The 21,078-nt window shown below is 45.3% G+C and overlaps 1 long non-coding RNA gene across 4 annotated transcripts in view; it reads right to left on the reverse strand.

Annotated features, from left to right (window-relative positions):
- Positions 1 to 4,850: 4,850 nt before the first annotated feature.
- LOC118168296 overlaps positions 4,851 to 21,078 on the reverse strand; it is a 287,029-nt gene continuing 270,801 nt past the window's right edge. For 3 of the 4 annotated variants that reach the window (XR_004751474.1, XR_004751472.1, XR_004751475.1), the window contains 2 exons: positions 8,421 to 8,540; positions 6,016 to 6,787 (listed from right to left, as the gene is read on the reverse strand). This is a non-coding gene — a long non-coding RNA (uncharacterized LOC118168296). Of the gene's footprint in view, positions 5,196 to 6,015; positions 6,788 to 8,420; positions 8,541 to 21,078 lie in introns of those variants that run through there. The other variant, XR_004751473.1, reaches the window with a different exon arrangement.

A 21,078-nucleotide genomic window follows, 5' to 3' on the forward strand; every position in this document is an offset into this window, starting at 1 on the left:
CCCCCGGCGCGGCGCGGGGCGGCGCGGCCGCAGGAAGCGCCCATTAGCACGGGCCAATGGCGGCGCCGGGCTGTTACCGGGCGGGCCGGGCAGATCTCGCCGCCCGGTCCCGCCGACACAAGGGGACCGGCCCGGGGGGCGAGCGCCACACGCGCCGCCGCCGCCACCCCCGCGGGGCTCCGCGGCCCCCGGGCCCTTCCCCGCCCGGGGCCGCCCCGCCCCTACCTGCCCGCCGGGCGGGGGGGCGGCGCCCTAACGGCCCTTAGCGGCCGCCCACGGCCAGGGGCCGGTCCGTCGGACCGAGCCCGGGGCTGCCTGTCAGTCAGTCGGTCAGCCGGCCTGTCAGCCGGTCTGTCAGTCAGTCGGTGCGCTCCCTGCCCCGCTGGTACCGCGCCGGGGCTGCCGGGGCTGCCGGCGGCCCTCGCTCCCCTCCCTCCCTCCCCACCCCGCTGCCGCTGCCGCTGCCGGTGCCGGTGCCGCTCCCGGTGCCCCCGCCCCGCCCCGCTCCACCCCAGCCCCGCCCCTCGCCGGCACTTTCTCATGACGTCACCCCCCCCCGCGCGCCGCCGCCGCCGCTGACAAAGGGAAGCCGCGGGCGCGCGCATTCCTGGCGTGCCGCCGGGCCGCGGGCACGCGCCTCCCGCCGCTTTCCCCTGGGCTGCCGGGAGCGCGCCTCCGCGCCCGCGCACCTGCCGGCGGGGTGCTACGGGGGGCCGTGCGCTCGGCCCCGCAGCCCCCCGCCTGCCAACCCCGCAGCGAGGGGCCGGTTCTCGCTCACCCGGCTTAGGCACAGGGAGAGAGGCCTCTGTCGGCGCCCCTCCGAGCTCGGGCCGCGTGCTCCCGGCGTTGTGTTCGCTGCAAGTGGCCCCATCGCTGGGGAGCCCGTCTGCCCGTGCGGGAGTGCCTTGGAGCAGGCTGCGGGATGTAGGGTGGGGCGCCCAGCAGAGCGTGCCTCTTACCACACGACGCCTCTTACCGCCCCGCGTCCTCTGCCCGAGGCTGAGAAGTGAGGCTGAGGGGTGAAGGACACCTGCTTCACCAGGCAGCGCTGTGCCGGGCAATATCAGTGACCAAGGACAGAAGTGGGATATCGCACTGACAGAGCTGCTTAGGGCAGCAGTGACACAGGAGGTCCTCTTTAGCACCTGGCGGTCCGCGAGCAGCTCCCGCTGTTGGATCAGCCGGCACCACGGCGGTCCCAGCGGGAGGAGCGCAGCGCTGCCTGCTCGGGGACACCCCGGAGGCCGGCACTGCTGCGGCACCCGCACCCCACCGGTGTCCCTCGGCGCCCTTCCGACTGCGCGGCCTCCTCCGCTGGGCTCCCCGGTGGAAGGTGGGTCGGCGCTTCTCTGAGGGACAAGCGTGCGCTCTTTGAACCTGTAAAGATCATTTGGCTCAGAACCAAGTGAAAACACGGGGTTATAATTCTGACCTGAAGCACAGATGACAAAATGATAAATTTGCAAAATTCAGGCATTTTTTTCAGAGCACATGAATTCAATGGGAGTATTACCATCAACATCAAAGGGAGCAGGATTGAACCTGTAACGTATAGCACTAATGACTACAATCAAATAAACTTACATTGCCTGGGTTTTCTGCTACCTTTTGCCTCGTGTGTGTGTGTGTGTGCACGCTTTCATGTGCGTGCCAAATGAGCGCAGAGTGTATCTAGGATGCTACCATCTTGAATCTGTGGCTGTTACGCCAGATTGGTGAAAAATACAAATAACGACATGGGGTAACAAGCCATAGAGAATCTCGTCTGTTTGATTCCGTAAATCAGTAACGGAAGAGAAGAAATGAGAACCCGGACAGATGAGACTATAGTCCTAGCAAAGACTTAAGAAATATTTATGCCTAATTTGATCTACTTGTGCTAGCTGGTATTTTTTATGCACTTGCGATGCGGCTCAATTTGATTAAAAAAGAGTATGGAATACTCTGAAACACACAATCCTATAGTTACATCTTTGTGTACTATTTATTTGATATTTACCATCGTTTGTATGGAGTAGCACGCTACATGAATGGCTAGCTGTTTGTCCCCTGTGGTTAGTTCTTACCTATCTCACTAGCGACAGTGGAGAATGTAAGGTATGATAATAGCCTCCCATTTAACTCAATTGAATTTCTTTTGTTGGCTAATTTTCATTTGTGTTTACATCACTTAGTAAATTGCTCAGACTTACAACCTTAAACTGTGGATGCCTCTCCTTGGTCCTGGTGGGGGGGAGGAATTCTCATTGTGACTGTGTATTACATTTCAGAGGGATTCAAGTGAAAAGTCAAAATAAAACATGAATGACTAGCAGCTACATCAGAGATGCTTTGTTTCCTGAGTATAAAATTTTCTATGGTATTAATGTTATCTTGGCCTAGTGGTTGTATAAATGTAGCAGTATCTCTACTCACTTTTAAGGTAAAGAACAACCAAAATTACAATGCGATGGCACTCCACTCTAAATTGCCTCCGTCCTTTACATTTTCTTGATTCCTGGTCAGAGAGCCAAGTGGTTTTATCTAAGCGCCAACTCCACAGCTCTCTGTTGGTAGGGCCACCAGTCACTCAGCAAATAGTAAGGCTCAGTCAGCATGTGTAACACCTCCACGCACTTGATGATGGCAGGGAAGTCTGTCATGCTGCTGAAACCTTCGGGGGGGGGGGGGGGGCTCTTATGGGATCCCCTATTTATGCTTGCATTGGGCTAAGAGGACACAGCAAGGTTGAGATCGTCTGACAGACTGTCAACTGGAAAATGGTACAGCAGGCAAAAGCAAGACTGCAAACACCTGAAGGGAGGAGAGGGGTGGGGAGATAAACCTTACTATTTATTTCCAACCCAAAATACACCCAGAATCCCTGTGAGGCACAGGCTGTGTTCTGTGCATATGTACTATGGCACAAGCGCTAATTGTGGCGTCTTGAAACAGGCAGGCAATTTCCCAGAATATTATGGTGAGAAGGGAAGGATCTGGAAAAGGGGAATGGCTACATTTTTTTCTTGAAATGCATAATAAAGCCCTGACCTTATCTCCTCTAAAATCTGTGTAGAGTTTGAGCATATTTTATCTACAACCAAGGCATTTCATCAAATCCCAGCTTTGAATTCAGGCTGGGGCTGGAATTGGTTAGAGAAGCTGAATCCTAGCAAAATGGTAGGATAACATCAGGAAAACTGTCTCAAGAAATATTGAGAATACTTTTTCCTACTTCTGGAGCAATCCAGTGATGTTATACTATGATTTTCAGTGATGGAAATGAGGCTGGATTGCAAATGATTTAGAAGCTCATTCAGTAAAAGATTTAACACATGCTTAAGTCAAAATATGTAAGTACACCAGAACTACTCATATGCTTAAAAATTAAATACATATTTAAATGCATTGCTAAACTGGAGTCTGAGAGTACAGTTTTAAGTCAGAGTTAAACTAGTCTAGATGATATCTGTTGCCAGAATTGATTAGTTTTCTAGTTTTCTTCTTCTCTGAAGCGGCTCATGCTGTAGTCAAGTGGTGTTGGTACCTCACAGCACTGATTGCTTCCTCAGTGACTTTGGAAAGTATCCATCTTCTTAAAAAATACAAATCTTAGTTAATACTAAAAATCAGTGGAGATATGCTGGAGTCAATATCTGTACTAACATGTAGTCTATATTTGGTTTCACAAGCTGCAGCCTGCTAGAGAAAGAACTAAGGGGAACCATTCCTAGGCTGGCTAAGATGTATTTCTTTCTTTTACTTATGGGCTCCCACATCCTCCTGTCAACAGCAAGGGCTGAGGAAGCAGAAAACCAAGTATGTCACCAGAATCCAGATGGCTGCAACACCAGCAAGAAGACACAGCGTGTTTTGAGGTGCTTCCCCTTCAAGGTAGGAGGCAGAGGACATTGTAGGCCCAGCAGCATCACTGGTGGGCTCTTGGCCTCACTGAAACAAGCACAGAGAGGTTAGGATCTTGCCACTTCTCTTTGGCCCTCCATGAAGGTTTTGCTGTGAGCAGGAGGACCACGTTATCTCCTGGCAAACCAATAGATTTTTTCTGGAATGAATGAGCCTCATGGCTGTTCAGAAGACCTGACACAAAGGCAGGTGGGCCCTTGGGCAGGTTAGGGCTTCCTGGATCAGTTCTCTGGAAGTCGTGGGCTTGGTGAGATGGTGCTTGCAGAGTTCTCTGCATTTTTTAGGGTGGTCAGATCTGGGTGTCTCAGTACAAACACTTAAAGGCAGTGGAGAACATCCTTCTGGCAAACTTTTGTGGAAGGAGGAAGACTGGGCCCTGCAGATTTCTGTCGTTTGTGCTGCAAGTAAGCACTCGGCTGCCTGACGGTGCTGGCTTTGTGGTAGGGCTCTGTACAAAACTCCATCATACTTCTAATCAAATGTTTCCATTGGCTTTAATATATTGTACCCATCAGATTACAGATGCTCAGTGACAATCCAGCCTTTGACACACAGTCTCCTGTATCCTTGTTCCTGCCATGCACTCAGCTCTGTTTTGCTGGCGATGGTTGTGCAGCCTGTGGGGGTTTTGGGGGGGAGGGTGGAGGGTTGGAATTAGACCGATTTGAACAACTAGGCCAAGGAACATCAAGCAGTAAAATAAAGTCCTGATGACATATTTGAACTCTTGTAGACCATGGGTTATCTGATATGCAAGGTCACTGCTATTCTCTGGGAAAGTTTAAAAGAATCTGCTCCTGTTTCAAGTTTAAAGGGCCCTTCTTGGCAATGCGAGGATGCAAATTCACTTTGTCTTAAGCATAGGCAGTTCTGCGTAGGTGAATGTATCAGAGCATTACCAACTGTATGACTGTATGTTTGTTTGTTTGTTTGTTTGCTTTTTCCTTTCTTCAGCTTTAATAGCTCATCAAAAGCAGGCAGGGTAGAGATAGTTTTAATAAGCAGAAGGGAAAAGCAACTCCAATAAGGCTACCAAAACCAAATGAAATGCAGGAAGGAAAAATGCATTGTAAAAGTGAGAAACCTAAAAAGAACTTGAAATTCCTCTTAATAATTTAAGCTGTCAGCAGCAGCTGAAATCAGGAATTATATTTCAGACATAGCTTATATCAGGCATGTCTTAAAAAGAAAAAGACAAAGACAAATTGATAATGCCTGAAGAAACTGTCCCTGGGAATAAAAAAGTGCAGGATTAGGCCCTGGGAAGCCAAGCATGTTTTCCACCATTCAGTCTGTTTAAAAATAAATAAATAAATAAAATAAAAGAAATGATGGCCCTTGATCTTTAGCGATTCTAACAGATGGACTTGGGGAAGCAGTAGGAAAATAACATCATTAGAAGTTTTGTCTTTCTGTACTTATGAAAAGTCAAGTTGTGCCTTGCTCAAAATGTTTGAAGCTATTATATTACAAAGATTTGGTATTAATATGATTAGGTTAACAGTATTCTTCTGTAATATACATCATAAAGTCCTGTCAGAATGAAATTTAATGCTAAAAACATTGAATAATAACTTTCACAGACCATTAAGGTTTAAGGCTACGGCGTGGGAGTTTATTACAAAAGGACCCTGAAATGCTGCATGCTCTTACATCAGCATATACCTTAAGGTAGAGGTATTTTACCCCCAGGCTTTATCTGCTCCAAAGTATGATGTAAGTTCTTGCTCTGACTTTGTTTACATTCATATGCAGACTGCCTTAGCTTTGCGTCAGGGTTGTTGCAGTAAAGCCAGGGTCCTGTAGGAGGGGATTGATGAGGCTATTCCTATCTTTCCACAGGAATCTGAACATGCAAATGCTTGGCCACTGCATCCTTGCTGGCTGTGGCAAATGATCAGCCCCATCTTTAATTGCCCCTTTGTTTCCCTGTCTGATGGTAGCAGTGCTGTGCAGCAAGATGAATTACGGCTTTCCCTCTTTGGTGTCCTTCGTGCTACTCTGCATACTGCTGGGAATGGGGATAATTCATCCCTCCCCTCAGCAACTGCAAGCTTAATGTCTTTAAGGAACCTGTAGTTTATCCATCCAAAGCTGTGCTCTACTTGTACCAGTAAAATTTCCTATTGGCCAGTAGGAATATGGATTCAAAACCATTTATTTGAGTCTATGTATGTAGCTAGGTTTAAGGAAGGATCCTCTTATCTTGGGATTATCTCCTCAGGATGATTTTATCTGAGTGTGATTCTGCAGATGCCCATAAAGCTACTTCAGAGCAGGGAAATACTCAGTGCGTGTACTCAGTGAAGTTAGATTGATAGCAAAATGGGCCTTGGAGTCTTTGGTGGGAATGTCTACCATGATAAAAAGTTTATGATTAATTACCAGTTTGATTATATTACCCTTTAATTAAGCTTGTAAGTGCCAAAGAACAGGGACTTTGGTGTGGTTTTCCCTTGTTATCTCCTGACCATGCCTCCGCTGGTGTGATGTTTATAGATACTTTATCTGCTTAGGTCCATAACTTGTACCCTGTATTGAATGTAAAAAGTCTTGCATTGATCTCCCCTTACTACAATTGCTTCCAACAGGGACCTAAGCTCATATTCTTCTTAGCTGGTGCCTCCACAGTTGGAACCATTTTAATGAAAAGCAAAAATGTAGGTGAAAATGTGTTGGTTTCATTTGTATCACAAAGTTACCTTCCTTTACCTTGGATTCACTCCTCGGCTTTCCGTGGAACTCTCGGGGACCCAGACAGACATCCATGGGATCTTCCACAGAAAACTGCTGATGCTAACCACTGACCTACAGCACAGACAGCTGCCACCTGTGGTTTCATCCCAAGCCACAGGAGCCAGTTCCATCTCTGGTGGGAAGCAGCCTGGGATGGCCAAGGGCCAGAAAGAAAAAGGAGAATTTTATTTCTGAGCATAGCATCTGAGAGAAGAAAACATCACACGTCTCAGCATGGCTTCCCGGAGAAACAGAGGGTGCTGACGATGCCTGGCAGGCTGAAGGGTTTTCACTGATGGGCCCCCACAGGCCTTGGATCTGCTCTGATGTTTAGCTATTTTAACCATGTAAAGCATTTAAAGACTTTTTTTTTTTTTTTTTTTTTTTTTTTTTTTTTTTTTTTTTTCCCTAGCATTTCTGATGCTTTTCACTGGATCACACCTGTGGCTTCAGTTCTAAGCAGTCCTTTTGATGGCTGTGGGAGAGCTCCCAAAGATCTCTCCGATTCCCATGGTGCAGTCAGCATGAAGGGAAACAGTCCTGACCAAAAGCCCCACTGCCCCTGTGCACACAGCTCCTGCACTGAGAAGTGAACAATCAAGTGCAATGCCTGGAATTTGCAAGTGCAGCCTCCCTGCTTCCTAGCCCTACTTCTGTGCTAGGCAATATTTTTTGACTGGTGGTTGTTATCCTTGCAGCAGCTATGTCAGAGCAGCAGAGCACGATTTGCTGAGTTTTAAAGGCAAAGGGCCAGAAGCATCCTCTGGCTGTAGGTGAGGTACTGCCAGGTGCAAGACTTAAAGCTGACCTCTCTCCAGCGGTCCCAGTTGTGTTACACTGGCTGGTGCCATCACCAGTGCCCTGCTCTGCCCATGTGGTTTAGTCAGTTTGCTCCAGATCGTCATCCTCCTCCAGGGACCATGCGCTGTAGGACTAGATGTTGAGGCACCTGTTCTTCATGCACCTGAGTCCTACATTGGATCCAGTCCTTTGTAACTCGGATGCCACAGCAGTGAGTGCACCAGTGCCAAAACACAGCTAAAACCTGATTTTTAGCCACTTTCCTAAGTCATTCACAGCCTGGCAAGAACCAGTCCAAAACAGAACAGGCTGAGGCCTTTGATGCTATCAGTCCGGAGATAAGGAGGAAGCTTCCAAACCAGCTGCTGGCTTTCATTGCATGCCTGGTAGCCAGCACATAAGGCATCTCTCAATGCCCTCAGGAAAAGTCACTTTGTAAAGATTTTAGCTATAGTGCAGGTGGGTGTTGGAGGTGGGCGAGGAGGAGGCTGCAGGTCTGTCACATGGCTTTGGGGTGGAGTTCAGTGCCTGGTCTCTGGCAGCAGCTGCCCCCAGACTTCAGTTGCCCAGCCCAGGGGTGCTGGCTGGAAACACCGCTCAGACAGGGGTGCTGGTGCTCCCGTGTATCTTCTTGCCAGGAAAGCCAGATCCTGAACTCAGGCTGGATCTTCTTTCCTGGTCTTCTGATGAGGGAAGCTGGCACAGTTAATAAGTTTTTAATAACCAACTTGCCTCTTCTTTAGAAACCCTCTCTGCTCCTCTCTTCAGGCAGGCTGAACCCACCCATCTCAAGGCGCTGGCCTCACGGTGGTTGTCTCATCCACCTGGCTCAGTTGGGTGTTTTGGAGAGAGATGGTATTGCAGGCAGGAATGCAACTTCAGGCTAGTTTAAATAATATCATGTAATAACAGTAATGATAGTGATAATAGTATCTGATGCTATAGATGAGAAAAAATAAAACTATTGTCTTAAAACATACCTGCAAGTATTACAACACAGTGTTAAATTGTTAGAAGAGGGAGGATGGAAATTACTTCAGTCATTTTCCTTGATGAGCCTTGTCTAGGCTACAGGTTAAATCAAGGAGACAGAGAACCATCTGCATGAGAAATGTGGCACAGACCATCAGCACAGGCTGATAGGAGCTCCAGGCGCCCTCCCATGCAGCCCATACAGAACAATAGCACTATCAGATGGTAGGAGGTTATACAGCGTAGTACATCAGGCTCAGTTAAGTATCTTTGCAATGGTTTCCCACATCACTTAGCAGCTTGTTTAATGTATCGTGATTAACCCATAGGGTCTGCAAGAATTTCTTACAATCCGTGGAAATAAAACAAGCAACCGAAAGCACCACAGTAGAAGACAAACATAATGATGGGCAGTAAGCATGTATTCATTGCCTCTCCTGAAAAATGTCCACAACTGCCTGGATTTCAAAGTACTGCAAATTCATTGCTAATATTTTTTGTCTGAATCCTTTCAGCAGAGTATTGTAACCAGTTTTAGGAGAAGCAGCAGCAATCTTGATTATTGCAGTCCTGTTGTATGTCTGATGAAACTCTGCAAAGCCACATTTTTTTTTCTCAGCATGCACAAAATAATCAGTTATCTCTGATTCTCAGAAAAAAAAAATGACTTGATCATGAACTGATCTAGCAAGATCTTTTACTTGAGTCTTTCATAAAATACGACAGTTGACAAATGTCTTATCTGGCATGCCAACTTGGCATTACATTCAAACAGAGAAAGATAGCCTGTTTTATTACACCTTTCACCTCCTTTTCACCATGCACCTTTACTTCTTAATGCTTTGCAGAGTTCTGCAGCTGGTAATGGATTTGCCAACCATGCAAGTTAGAAAGTTTCTCTCCCTGTTATCAAGATCAATGGCTTCCTCTCGTAATTGCAAAACACTTTCTTTATCATGAAAATTTTTTAATTTCCATAAATAGCCTTCCCAAAGGCTAAGTAAGTGCTTAGCACAAATAAAAACAAAGCGAGAGGAAACACAAAGAAAATGAATAACTCAAACGCAAAGTCATACCAGAGACTGGATTGTTTCAGGAGGAGAATTTAGGAGGCACTGAGCACCTCTGAGATCTGCTAGCACTGATAAAAGTTCAGCATGAAGGTGCGAAAGCATCCTACAAGCACACTGAAAACAGCCTCTGTCAGCTTTCCTTCTCGGGCCAAATTGTGACAAAGTCCAAAGCTGATTCGACGCAGCACCAAGCCACAAAACTTCAGTCGCAGAGACGAAGGAAGGAAGAGCTGGCAGATGAGAATGACAGATACCAGAAGTGCATCTGAGGTGAGATTTCTAGTTACTTAAATGCTGTTAGATTAAATGTTGCCTTTCCTTAATTTAACTCCCCCCAAGCCCAAAATATTATCCTACACGTTATGCCACAGAGCCCTGATGCATGGTACGTCAGCAGTGATGTAATATTGACAGACAAATACAGCTATTGTATTCATAAACGTTCGCTTTACAAAGCAAAGGACATTGTAGCAGAATATACTTAATGCTAGATTGCAATGTGATCATTGTCCTGGATGAACTGAGAACACAAACAAAAATAGATTAGCTAACAACTAAATTGTATTTATCTTGCTTGACAGGGCTAGTTCAATAATGAGTCATTTTCAGATCTAATATCGCCACCATCTCTAGAGTTTTGGGTAATTGTTACTGCTGAGAGAAAAAGTTCAAACAGTCTGAAGGCTGAAGAAGCAAAGGGGTATTAGCATGCCTAATGTGGGAGTGCTGGCATTACTCCGTCTGATCCCAGCAGATGCAATATACCAATTAGCTGCATACTTCCTTGAGCCATCAAGCTGGGGGCTCCGCCACCTGGGGCCATTGCAGATTGCACGGGGTTCTGAGGAGGGCAGAGGTGTTTTTCCAGGCAGAATTGTGGCTGAGGGCCCGACATGTCTCCCACGTAAGCTGCTGGCCACCGCGTCCCTCTCCGCCGCAGATGAGGGTGAGAAGAGCCACGGCCTGGCTGACCCCAGCGGGCTGCTGCGTGGGCACAGAAGCCGTGGGGCACAGCCAAAGCCTATACGCTTAAACGGGGAGGAGGAAATGCTGGGCCAGCTTCTTTTGGGATTCACGGCGTTCTGCGCTTCTGATGGAGAGTAACTATCTATGTGAAAGCAGCTGTCAGGTTAACTTTAAGTAATAAAACTTTGCACGGAGGTCAGTCAGGTTCCAGGTGGAAACGTGCAAGGGAAGACAAATATTCGCAACAAGAATGGGCATGAATGGGATTGGGCTTGGTGCTGATCAAGTTTACATCTGTTTGCAGGCCCAGCCCAAAGCCTGTGAAAGCCATCTGAGTGGCGGGGTAGCTCAGCCAAAGTCAGTGGGGTGGCACTGCCAGCCCGTATGGGTGAGATCAAACCCCAGATTGCTATCTTTTTGTGGTTTTCCTTTTTGCACATAGCAGGGAGGCAGCGAGGAGGGCCACTGATTTGCAAAACACCCTTCAGTCCAGCAGGAGGCTGCCTACCTGAGGACCGCCGGCAGGATGTGGCCCATGGAGCCATGTCAGGCGGGGAATCCTGCCTGGAGGTGGGTGCTGTGTCTCCTTGGCTTGGCTGCCAGAGGGAATCAGGCAGAAAAATGAGAGAATAAGTTTTCAGCGCATTCTCTGGGGAGATGTTAACGGGTGGCAGTTATGCACCACCTCGGCCTCCGTTCTTTCATCAGAATCAATTACTTAGCTTTTCTTTGTGTGCATGATGATGCCTTCGTGAAAAACAAGCCTATGGAAACACTGAATACCGGTAGGTCAGAAGAAGTGAAGGATGCAAAACTGCAGTTTTCCCATGGCCTGAAAATGACTCCCTCCCTGGCTTAGGGCAGCCACAGGTATGCTGTTAATTTTAAGTCCTCTTGCCAGAAGGCTATAAAACGTCTTTTCATCTTATGTTACATAAGTATCCAACAAATAAGAAGACTGTTATTACAAAGGCAACCACACTGAAAAAAGGTTTCATTTACTCTGAAAACCTGCATTAAAGACTTCTGATGTCTCTATGTAATGTTTAGGTGGCTGAACACTGTTGGAGAGGAGAATTCATTGAATTCCTTTTGAAAAAGAAAAAGTAACTTTGATGCTACACCAAATTGGGATGCTACTATGAACTACGTGATTAATCTTCAGTTAAACGTTGCAATGTGGTACCCTCAAAGATGAGCTTCTGTAATCTTCCAGCATAGCATACAGCCTTCTGGAAAACTGTGCTAATATATAACAGTAACTAGTGATTAAACATTTTGGTGATCATTCTGAACTAAAGAGAAAATACCCCCGCAGGTCCCAGAACTGATAACTGAGGTGCACTCAGCATACCTCTCAGTAATTAAGGTGTTCTTCCTGAAGTGGTTTAGTTGTACTATGTCCTTCTACATCCTCACAGGCTGAGATGCATCAGGGATATTTAAAATACACTCTAAGTCAGTTAGCTTTCAGGCAGTGAGGAATCCTCACCTGCTCATTTCACAGGGGAAAAAAAATAGAAAGAAAACGAAAAACAATAGAAAACAGCATGTGCGTGTTGACATCCTGCTTGTGAACCAATATTGTCACAAGCAGTACGCTGGGAAAGAGCAGACCAATCAATGAACATGAACTGACCTACACTAAGCTAAAATTAGGTACAATATCCTGACTGAAGTTATTACAATTAACTAAATAAATACACATTCCCAGATAATTATTTTTGTAATACCTTGTGCCTAGAGGCCACACTGAGACTGAGAGGCAGCCACACTAGGCACCGTACATACATCCAGTAAAAGTACAGCCCGGTCTTGCACAGCTTGCTGTTTACATAGAGAAAAGAAACAAAGGACAGGAGACAGAAATCATTCTGCTATCACTGTGTCATAGAAACAGACCCAGAGAAATTTCATGATCTTGCCCAACACTGTATAAGAATTATTTGGCAGGACTCGGGCGCAAATAGAGAACATCAATATCCACCTCACCAGATTGTCTGCCCTTTCCCTAGCACAAACACTGACTGTTTTTACCAGAAGACTTCCCATGCATGGGCCAGCTCTGGACTCTTGTTTCTCTACATTGCATTCATTCTTTTTCGAATGCAGCACAGCATGTCATAGCTAGAGCTTTTGATTTCTCCTGGCTGTTGTTGGACCTGTGTCCCACCTATCTCACCCGTGTGAAACTCGCAGCTATTCTGTAATGATGAACGATGCTTCACTAGCAAAAATTCAAGACCTCAAGCACACAAACCCATGAGCATCCAGTTTCCGTTGGCTACTTACAACTGTCTGAGTTCATATACGTCCTTCCTTAAATCTAGAGACATATTTTGCCTCCTTTGCATACTTATGAAAATCAGCTACATCAAGAAAGCTTTTAAAATATAATGGCAAGGGGAGCAAATGTGTCTTGTACATCCAGAGAGAGCCCATTCTTTAAGGTCAAAGCAACTGACCTTTATAGCCTCATCTCTTGGAAACAAGCCTCAAAAACTCACTTTTCTAGCCAATACTTTGTCTGCAAAACTAAGCTACCTTTGTCACGTGATAAGCTTTTCCTGATTAGTTTCTACCACATTAGGTTCTTGCACATATCGGATATAAAATCATCAAAGCAGATATGGTGTTGCTTGCTGACTCCTGTCTGCTAAAAAAAGGCTTGCACAGAAATACAGCTTGGCCAGTGTGTGGTGACTCGACTCTGTTTTTAGAGACCTCCTGCAGTGACATCTTCCAGCGCTGCAGATTTAAAGCCAGGGCACTTGCTTTGGCCTTTCTTTCTCTATGTTCTGCCAATCTTAGTTCTTTCAAAATCAATGATAAAATGCTCCTGGCTTTATGGTCACCTGGAATTTCATCCTATAGCTCCAGAGAAGCAGCGCAGTGAGGTAACTAGTGGCCGGTTCTCAAAGTTTCTTTTCCCCATCTCTGAAGAAAGCAAATCTCATAAGAAAGCTGAAAATCATGATGTTTTAAAAGTACTGTTCCTACATCTTTACAAAACAACCCCAAAGTTTTCTTCCAGACTTTGACAGATTCACTCTGTAGTCAATCAACTATGCTTGTGGATCTGAGGTTGGAAAATTTGGCTTCAAATAAGTAGTCTGTTTTTTAAATCCTAACAGTGGAGTTGGTGCAATGATTCCATATTGAAAATTTCATTTTCCAGCAGTTTAGGTATAAAACATGACATTCTGTAGGTCCTTGAGGCCACCTGGAGTGGCAACAAGTCAACCTCTGTGCCATCTTCCTGGCCATAAAATTGTTTTTCTTCCTCGTTGCCAGGTTGAGCATTCTATGAAAGGTCAAGTGGACAAATTGCAGAGCAGTGTATAAAACAATAATATTGCCCAGATAACAGTATCTGAAACAAAATATTTCTTAGAACAGCATGGGTGTATAATTTGAATACGTGCTTATTTTGTAGTTCTGGAGTATTTGTTTACCTGAAGCCCTGCAGCTCTCAGAACCACATTTTAAAGAAAAAAAAAAAAAGAAAGAAAGAAAGAAAGAAAAAGACTAGTAGCATAGGTGGCCTGGGCATCTTCCTTTTTGAAGTCTCCTGGCTGACAGTGTGAAGAAAAAAAAAAAAAAAAAAAGAGTTCTCTGTGTTTGATGAATGCAAGAAGCGGGTTTCCAAGCATGGAAAGAGCCTTTAGAAACACAAGTGAGGTGTTGATCCCTGGCCCCAGTGGCATCCATCTTGGAAAGCTTTCTGTTTTTATTATTTTAAACAGGTCAGCAACAGTGAGGTGGGAAACTGTAGATTTCAAAACAGACGTCTCTAGAGTACTTCAGCAAACCATTGTATGATTTCAGATGGGAATTTAATATTGGCCTGGGATGCCTTGCAAACTACCTTCCTAGCCTCTGAGAGAGCAGCACCCCCTGATCCGTAGCCATGACATTTGGTCCCATGCCGGCTCACAGGAGCTTCTTGGGACACCTCCCCAGCAAACAGCTCCTGTGTGTGAGCTGGGGCCAGGGGTCTCCACTTCGCTGCTCCCCCTGGGGCATGGCTGCAGGCCCCCAACACCGTGGCCTGTCCCCATGCATCCTCCCCTTGAGATTCTGGGGCCCTGTTGGCCACCTGCGGCCAGAATGCCTCCAGATGCAGGTGGCCCCTGAGAAGACATGGTCAGCCCCTGGCCGCTGTCCCAGCCCAGCAGAGGAGGGCTTGAAGGGTGCATGGAAATAATTTTCCACTTTTGTCTGCATGACAGATTAATGGGAGTTTTATAGTGTACTCTGATGTATTTAGCACTGCGTGTCTGGGGTACGGACAGGAGTGCAGCAACAGTTTTTGTTTCCTGCACCTGCGCACGTGAGAGCCTGAGCCGGGCCCTCTGTAGCGCTGCGTGCCGATGCTCCGTCTGCGGGAAAGTAATTCGGGAAGAACAACAAAGACCTCTTCGGAGAACTTCCTTGCAGAAAGGGTTGCGGTTGTCTTGCCAGCTCTCAAAATTAAAGCTATGTTCCAGTCAAAAATGACTATTCAGACCGACATCAAAGAGAAGACTGTGAGCAGGTCAAGGAGTTTAATTTCCATGGCACTCGCGTTTGTGATTCACATATGGGATGCAGTAATGACTTACATGCCCATTGGCAATAATGTAACAGAGGGCAACGAACAGAGGGAGAAATGAATCGGAGGCAACCCAGCGGGCCCGATGCCGCCCTCAGCCAGCAGCACGGTGTCACCTTCGTGACAGCCTCTGTGAGCGCTGGCGGCCCAGGCTGAGGCCTTCAGAAGGGGGCCGTGGTGCCCCTGCCCGGGGTTGTGCCCCTGCCTGGGGGTGTCACCCCACGTGCCACCCGGCAGCCTGGTGCCAGCGCGCTCCTCGTCGCTCCCAGAGGGCAGGCAGGCCCTTCCGAACACCTCAGGCTGAGCGCGCTTGGGCCCTCCGGCAGAGCTGGGTCTCAGTGTCTGCTCCTCGAATCATTTGAGGCATGTTCTCATACCAGCCTTTAACCTTCTAAATATCTCCAGTTAAGGCGAAGGACTGTATCTCCAGGTATGAAGGCGGGAGGTATGTAAACTTTTTAACAGTGTCTCTATGTTCTCCTACTACTCCTTATTTGCTTTTCTCATGGGACGATCCAATGAGGCATTACAGACTGTTGATAAATAGATTTTCAGCCCATTTCGTTTAACCATTACTGCATTTCCATATCAAAGATTTTACGCTTGGCATGCCCAAGCCTATTTTATTTGTAATCTTTTCTCAAATGAGAACTTTGGAATGTTTTTTCATTATGTGTTTCATCTGCAGCGTTCTGCCTTCGTGTTATTTTTAAGATGAGATCTTTTACTCTACCTCAAGTCATTCTACAACTCGTTGGCTCTTATTTATTCTGGCCTCCCAATCTAACAGAATTTCTGTGTTGAAACTTGTTGCTATTTTTTCCAAGGATACACCATATGATGGTAAGCCTGCACCGTGTATCAAAGTGCAAATATAAACTAGTTGATAGTCTCTGGTCACACCCTGGGTAGGTGTGGCGGTTGGGAATTTTTTGCTTTCTGGCTGGAGATCAGAATGTGCTTAGCATGGTTCCCCATCCAGCATCTCGGTCGGGAGGGGACTGGCTGCTTTTTGCATGTATGTTGTTTGAAGGGTTGGGAGCCAAATAGTTGTACCGCTTCCAAAAACAGATTTTTACTTGTTTGGCTATATTTAGAGCTGCAATCGGGAGATCTGAGGGTATGATAATCTGCTGCCTCACTGTCTTTCTCCTTCCTCTCATTCTCTCTCCCTGTCACTTTGCGGGTAACAGGATGGACAAGCGTAGCTCCAGTGTCAGCCTCAGGCATGGTGCAGAGTTGCACTACTCCAAGAGAAACTCCAAGGAGGAAGTGTGACTCAGAGAACTGCAATTCCTTCCACGGTTCCTCCTTGTTCCAGCCAGGGAAGTAAGTTACTTCAGTATTTGTGCTGCTAGACTACAGCATGCTTCTCCCCAGCTGCTTGCAAGCCTCAGCTTGCAGAATAGAAAGAGGGATAAGGGTCTGAGCCAGAAATGAGGTGTCTCTAACATGCGAATGGGGGGTTGCTTCCTTCTGCTCCCTGGTTGCCCACATGAGACAGGGACCACTCTAGCCCCAGGTGGGGTTTCTCGCTAAGCAGTCACCTCAAAGCCACCCTCCTATACTGGCTTTCCAGTCCTTTTGCAGAGATGCACACAGCTGCCTGTCTTGTCAGGCATCTTTCACATTAGCATCACCAGCAATGCACTAACTGTCAGACAACTTAACACCTTTTTTTTCTACCCAGATTGTAACATCATGCCTATTTTTCTGTTTAATTTTCAGTCTTTCATACAATAAGATGTAGCCTCAATCAGGATAATGCACAGCTCACCAGACACTTCTGAATTGCCTCTCAGACAATCAATTTCCCACTGACTTTTATTTTCCCTAGTAATAGTTTGTTATACTAAGAGACTGGCAAAGGATTTGCAGGCAATAATTTTCTAGCCAAAACAGAAACACTAATCAGAGTACTCATAGCAAAAGGTTCGTAATCAGTATTTCTTCACTTGGAGTGCAATTGCCAGGCCTGAGAACACCAACTGGCGTATTTGCAAATGATGCAAAGGACTCTTCACCTGCCTCACATTCTGCTCAGCATTGATACACTCTGGAAAGTCATGCAAAATTCACAGCACTTTTTTATACTTTTTTTCACACAGAAATAATCTACTACAGTACAAAATGATCTTTCACTGGGGACTATTTTTAAAGAATTTATAATATGACAGTAAAATGCTGTGTTAACTGAGACAGTGTCAAATAAGAGCAGATGCTAAATACTTAAGTGATTCACTGGTCTGAAAGATCAAAAAGGGTCAGAAAACAAGAGAGGAAGACAATCATCCATAAACACATCAACTAGATGGTCCAGGTATAAATAAAACCCCAGTACGTGTTGCTGTACCCTGCAGGTTTTACTAGGCAGAGGTTTTCAGGAAGTGTTTTGCAAGTACAGAACCAGGAGTAAGAATTGACTTAAGAAAATAGATCCGGCCCTCATGTGGTGTTCAGCAGCACAGAAATGCACACACACATACATACATTCATACTTCCTGCCCGAGTGATATCAGTTTCAAAAATAGCCTCTGAAAGATTTAGGCTATTGGACCAGCTTCTGCTTTCAGTAAAGTGGACCAAACAGAGATCTGAATTTATACCTCCAAGGTGATTTTCTGCACCAACATGTATAAAGCTCATCCTTACATTGTGAACTTTGAATGGCATCAATGCTAATTCACCTGCCTACCTGAGAGAGATCTACAGAGAGATACAGAAAAAGAAACATTATTCATTTGAGCTGGTCTTTATTCCTAGAACAAAGGAAATAACTGATGTAGATGAAGCATGCAGTGCAAATGTGCAAAAGTTACTTTTATTTTACATCGGTTTATTCAGGTATTTTAAATAGGCTTAGTTAAAATAATCAGTTGAGCCTTTCTGACAACTTTGTAAGAAATCCTTATGTGGCTAATTCTTAAATATCATCAGACAGCAGGCTGATTGTGTCCGAGTGCACATTGTTGCCCCAGGTAGCAGATAACTTCCTGTGTTGAAACGATGACTTGAGAGCGATATACTTGCAGACAAGGAAATATCATCTTCCATCCCTGCTGTGTCTTAAAGTAATCTATGAGAACTCTTTCTAGCTCAATGCCTTTGTTTAGCCAAGGTATTAGACGTATTCAGGATGTATTAAACTCATACACCTTCTAAATTACTTGATGGTTTTGAGTTCACATAACTAGCTAATTTAGTCAGATGTCTAGTGCTAACAATAATTGGATATGCTGAACTGCCAAGAAAGTTGCTTGGCTAGGTATGTAATAAATGTGCTTAACGGTGCTTAATTATACAGATATGCAATGGGCACCTTCACCACCTTCTGTAGTTAATATCCTGATCCCAATGCTTAGTAATATGGAACAGCACTTTTGAAATGGGGGAATACTTTGGAACAGCAAACATTCATATTGCATGCTTTGGCAGTCCTGAACATACCATCGAAAATATGGGAAAAGAACTTTCAGCGGATCAAATCACGTACTCATTAGTACACAAGTAAATCCAAAATAACTCCATCAAGTCAAGACAGAGGAGAATTTGACTCTCCTCATCAAATACTTCCTTAATAAAATTGGATGAAGGATTTACTGTGAACAATTCAATGAAAATCTCTGTGTTTTGTATAGCCTTCCTTTTTCTTTTCTTTATATTCCTCTTTCTCTTCCTTGTCCTCTTTTTAACCTTTTCCACCTTCCACCTTCTGATAGTATGCATAGAAGACCTAAGAAGCTAAATGAAAGCACAGGCAAGAAAGATGACAGAGTCAGCAGTTTCGCCAGGATAAAAGAAGTCATTGCTAGAAGTACAGAAGATGGTAAAATATCAATAATCAGAATGGATTGCTAACAGAGGAAGGGTTCATTCCCCGTATGGGTTTGCTTCCTGAGAATACCCCTAGACTTCTACATTGTATAATATATCCTGAACAAAACACAGCTAAAAAAGGCAAATGGTAACACTGATTCTACTCTAAATAGGATTTAATACTGCCCATCACTGCAGTATCTGAGAACAAGATATACTATTGCTGATGCAGTACAAAGTTCATGGAATATCAAGTGTTGGTAATCTGTGCTCTGAGCCTGAGAATGTATGTGCAAATGGATCAGATCCACAGCTGGCATCTGTCTGGCTCCAGATCTGGTCCAGTAAGTTTCTAAAGAGTAGTTCAAGACAGACCATTGAAAACTTCCAAAAAAAGTCCCAGGGCATATGACAGAAATGGCCAAGTGGGACAGCACAGTAGAAGAAAGAAATTCTGTGGGTTCATTTCTTTAAAGCACAGAAGTCATTAATCATTTCTATTCCTCGCCATTTGAAACAGCTGCCTGCCTGCATTTGCTAAGTAAGTGCTTTCCTAACCACACAGAAACAAGGCTGTGGGCCCCAGAATGCTTATGCTTCCAGATATTAACAAATAATTTCCCTCTTTTGCTGTGTCAATGAGAGCACATTAGCATCCTTAGCATCTGGTTTTGGTCGTGAAATAATATGCTAATGTTTCCACACTTCATGAATTCCTTCCAAAAATCTTACTTAGTGCTTATCTTCTCAGATGAGGCTTCGGAAGTTCAAAGGCATGACTTGAAAATCTCAGTGGCCTTCTACCTTTTACCGGTGACGCAGAACATTGCTCTTTATCAAGTTAGTAAATAATCTCTCCTATCATGCTTATTTGCTCATCTTCTTGTAAAACTGAGTTACATTTTCCACGTAAGCTCTTTACTTCAAAAAGTACACTGTCATCTCTACAGGCTATTGCAATTAGTGAAATGCCAGCCAGCAGGTGGAGACGCATGAAAGCAATCTCAATTCATAGACAGGCTGCTTTGACATTTCATTCCCATAGCCCTGGCCAAGCACTAGAGCGGGCCAGAGCCAGAAAATATAGCTATTGGTTTCATGGAAAAGTTCAGAATTAAAATCTTGGATGGCTGACAAACATGTGACAGAGCAGCTTCTGCAGCATGACTGCTGCACACAAAGCCGCACTAGCGAGCCGTCCCGGCAGCACCTTTCATGTAGCAGTGCGTGGTGGAGGGAGGGAAGCCTGCTGCTGCTCCCTCCTGACCTTGCTTCACTCACTCTGTTCAGCAGTCCAGAGCTGCCTGTCAGCCTCAGCTGTGCCGAGTGATGCAAGGAGCCACGCACACCTCGGTTTGTGCGGGTTTGCATTTGGCCTTGTGCTGGGCGAGGATGGGGCTGTGGTGGCTCAACACCCAGATGCATTTCCACCTATTTGCTGCAAAAGTTCAGCCTGAGATGGCATGAAAACAGCTTTGCTTCCTCTGTTCCGTTCATAACTCCTCCCACCCAGTGTTTCCTCTTTCGGAGTGGAAACATCATTGTAATAGCTATTTCTGAAATATCCCTGCCAAAATCAGGAAGTGCAGAGGAATACTTAAGTGCGAGGAGGGGGAAAGGTAGCTTGCGAGTTATTTTGGGAGTAGGGAATTTGTTCATATGAGTCTGGAAGAAAAGCCGAGGATAATTCTGTGTTGTCTTCAAATTAGTTAAGTTTCTAGCTCAAGTGTCTCCATGCTTTAGAAACCATAAGAAACTGCACTAGTTGGTCTGCAGAATGCTTGTGTTAATGCAGCGTGCACGTGGAGATATGGAAAGAAGGAAGGAGACGGTGTAAAATTAATAAAGCTTTGGAAATCTGCAAAAATTATCTGCAAGCTTTTTGAAAGATTCCAGTGTTCAAACGCGTGATGTACTGACAAATAGCATTCATTGTGCAGAAAATGGAAAATAGCGTCTAGTTTTGCACATTCAGATCCCTCAACATATAATTGTGGTGAATTATCAGAGTTTGTTATTCTTCTTTGAATGAGAAAGGCACTTCAAACCTTGCAGATTCAACTTCAGTGCTTCTAAAGAAACACATTTTGCAGCTTTTCCATCCTTTTGGATTCTTCTCCTCCCCCCTCTACCTCATCTCTTGCACTTTTCTCTTTGGAGAGCAGAGTTTAACATGCCATTGAGGAGATAGCCTGCATACAAAGTCCCTCAAACATA

Source organism: Oxyura jamaicensis, chromosome 5 (genome assembly GCF_011077185.1).
Source record: "Oxyura jamaicensis isolate SHBP4307 breed ruddy duck chromosome 5, BPBGC_Ojam_1.0, whole genome shotgun sequence".
NCBI classification, from domain to species: Eukaryota; Metazoa; Chordata; class Aves; order Anseriformes; family Anatidae; genus Oxyura; species Oxyura jamaicensis.